The following is a 3,823-nucleotide window of genomic DNA, read 5'->3' on the forward strand; positions in this document are numbered from 1 at the left end:
ATACACAAGTACACAGACAAATGCACACAGACACACATCTAAAACTATTTGCAATAAGATGTCTCTTCCTTCCCTCCTTCAATGATAGACTAATTCCTCACTGCCTCCACCACCACCACCACCACTACCATTATTATCACTTCTACCACAACTGTCACCACCACCACCACCACCACCACCACCACCATCTCTAATACAACCACTTTACCCACCATTTTTTTAACCCCAAAACATCACTGTACTTCCTTCTTCCTCACTCTACTTTCTCCTGACTCTCTCTCTGACAGAAGACAACAGACCCAGTCATTGACAATTCACACATCCATCACACTCTCTCTCTCTCACACATACGCACACACACACACACACACACTCTCTCTCTCTCTTTCTCTGTCAATCAGTCTGTCTGTTTGTCACTCATCCTCCATACTCCACACTCACATACACACATACACATACATACACACACATACATACATACATACATACAGTGGTCATCTGAAGAGTGGGTGAGTTGAATGTTTACCCTTTTGGGGTTTTCTGGCCCTTTCTTAAGCCTTACTCTTTTCTTTTTTTTATATATTTCTTACTTTGTGTTTCATAGGTGAGAGTCACGGTGAGACAAGTACTTTTTATGCATGTTACATTTGAAGAAATATATGCTATAACAGACACATTCATGGATACAAACACATATACATATACATACATACATACATACATATATATATACACACACACGCATATACACACATATTCATACACATGCTTAGAAACACCTGCACTTGTATATGCAGATACAGAAACATATACAATCATAAACACAAATGCAAATAATACACACACACATACACATCGGTGTACACTTGGCCAGGTGGTGAGAAATTTGCTTCCCAACCACATGGTTCTGGGTTCAGTCCCACTTTGTGGAATCTTGGGCAAGTGTCTTCTACTATAGCCTCGAGCTATAGTAGAAGACACTTGTGAGTGGATCTGGTAGATGGAAACTGAAAGAAGCCCGTCATATATTTATATATATATATATAGTTGCTATTATTTTAAACAGTCATATGTCCAAAATTGGCGGTTTTTTTTTCAATATTTATATTTGCTTGCAATGCCGGTGGTTTTTGTTAAACTATCGTATCTCCAGCTGCTTCAGATGCCAAGATATCAAAAATTATCAAAGTGTAGTAGAACAACGGTTTTGCTATGGAATGGTGAAACTATTTTTTCATTTTCTCAAAATGTTTTATACTTACAACACTTTTGCATAACAGCAATGATGCGTATGTATTTATGTGTGTGTGTGTGTGTGTGTCTTTGTATCTGTGTTTGTCCCCTTCTACCACTTGAGAACCAGTGTTGATGTGTTTATGTCCCCGTAACTTAATGGTTCGGCTTAAAATAAAAAGGGCTGGGGTTGATTCATTTTACTAAAAACTCTTCAAGGTGGTGCCCCAGCATGGCCATAGTCTAATGACTGAAACAAGTAAAAGAATAAAAGATAAACGATATGCACATACACAAACACATGTATACAGGCATCACCCACACTCACACATGCACATGCACACACACACACACACACACACACACATCTGTGTGGTTAAGAAACTTGCTTTGGAACCACACAGGTTCACATTATTTTCTACTCTAGGCACAAGGCCCAAAATTTTTTGGGGGAGAGGGCCGCCAGTTGATTAGATTGATCCCAGTACACAACTAGTACTTAATTTATCGACTCCTAAAGGATGAAAGGCAGAGTCGACCTTGCTGGAATTTGAACTCAGAGCATAAAGGCAGATGAAATACCGCTAAGCATTTTGCCCCACATGCTAATGTTTCTTATTTCTTTACTGCCCACAAGGGGCTACACACAGAGGGGACAAACAAGAACAGATAAATGGATTAAGTCGATTATATCAATCCCAATGCGTAACTGGTACTTATTTAATCGACCCCGAAAGGATGAAAGGCAGAGTCGACCTTGGTGGAATTTGAACTCAGAACGTAAAGACAGACGAAATACCACTGTATATATGTATATATATGTGTATATATATATGTATATATATGTATATATATGTATATATATGTATATATATATATATATGTATATATATGTATGTATATATGTGTGTGTGTGCCTATTTATATGTACACATACATATGTGTGTGCATATATATATATATATATATATATATATATATATATATATATATATGTATGTACATATATATGTGTGTGTATATATATATATATAAATATGTACATATATATATGTGTGTGTATATATATGTATGTGTGTGTGTATATATATACATGTACATACATATACATGCATACATACATACATGCATACATACATAAATAAATGTGTGTGTGTGTGCGTGTGTGTGTGTGTGTGCGTGTGTGTGTGTGTGTGTGAGTGTGTGTGTGTATGCATATATTTTAATAACAGTTTGACTCAGCTGCATATGACTTAAAGATTTGCGGGTGCGGAGGACGAACCTGTCTCATCAAATATCGGAAGAAGTGCCTGCATTTGAGGGGAAGGGTTCATCCTGTACACCCACAAAACTTTAAATGACATATGGAACCAAATCAAGGAGTTATTAAAAAAATATATTTCTTACCGAGCATGGCTGTGTGGTAAGAAGCCTGCTTCTCAACCACATGGTTCAGGGTTCAGCCCCCCTGCATGGAACCTTGGTCAAGTGTCTTCTACTGTAGTCTCGAGCCTACCAAAGGCTTGTGAGTGGATTTGGTACACAGAAACTGAAAGAAGCCTGTTGCATATATATATAAATATATATATATATATATATATATATATATATATATATATATATATATATATATATATTTATATATATATATATATATATATATATATATTTGTGTATATATTTACGTGTGTGTCTGTGTTCGTCTCTCCACCATCAGTTGATCACCGATGTTGGTGTGCTCACGTCCCCCTAACTTAGCGGTTCGGCAAAAGAGACCGATAGAATAAGTGCCAGACTTATGTATGTGTGTGTGTGTATGTGTGTGTGTGTGAGTATGTGTGTGTGAGTATGTGTGTGTGTGTATCTCTCTCTCCCTCTCTCTCTATATATATATGTGTGTGTATATATATATATATATATATATATATATATATATATATATATATATATATGTATATGTATATATATACATATGTATGTATATGTATTTCATTATTACCCCATTCCTTACCAGTTTACTGTACTAATAGGTTAAAATACTGACTGGTATTTCTTAAATATTTTATCTGTGTATTTATTCATTTATTTACTTTCTCTTTGTGTTTTTTCCATACAAAAAAAAAAAATAAACAAACATAAAATAGGAAAAATATTGGTTACAAGAATTTGGCAAGTGTCTCCTCAACCAAACTGGTATAAAAGAGTTTTTAAGTTAACCCAGTTGTCTCAGAAAATCTGAGATATTTTTTAGATGCCTCTTTAAGTTATATTTGATGACTTACAGATGATGGAGTGTCGCATATTTGCAAATTGGTTGGGTAAGATATGTTGCTGTCCACACACACACACACACACACACACACTCTCTATCTCTCCCCGTCTCTCATTCTTTCTATGTGTAAACATACATAAATGCGTACATATACATACATGCACTATATATATATATATGCATATGCATATCCATTTATTTATATTGACTTTTCTATCTATCTATCTATCTATCTATCTATCTATCTAAAATCCCAGTTGAAAACCTATTGTATATCCTTCATAATCTGTGCAATAAGATTGCTATACTCTAAGACGT

At 35.1% G+C, this 3,823-nt stretch overlaps 1 protein-coding gene across 1 annotated transcript in view; it reads left to right on the top strand.

Moving 5' to 3' along the window:
* Nucleotides 1-227: 227 nt before the first annotated feature.
* The window catches only part of LOC106869214 (trypsin), a 19,602-nt gene continuing 16,006 nt past the window's right edge, over nucleotides 228-3,823 (top strand). Inside the window, exon 1 of the mRNA XM_014914861.3 lies at nucleotides 228-509. The gene's annotated coding sequence lies outside the window, so the exon portion shown is untranslated. The remainder of the gene's footprint in view (nucleotides 510-3,823) is intronic.

The sequence above is a fragment of the Octopus bimaculoides genome, chromosome 20, assembly GCF_046866305.1.
Source record: "Octopus bimaculoides isolate indiv1 chromosome 20, ASM4686630v1, whole genome shotgun sequence".
Taxonomy (NCBI): domain Eukaryota; kingdom Metazoa; phylum Mollusca; class Cephalopoda; order Octopoda; family Octopodidae; genus Octopus; species Octopus bimaculoides.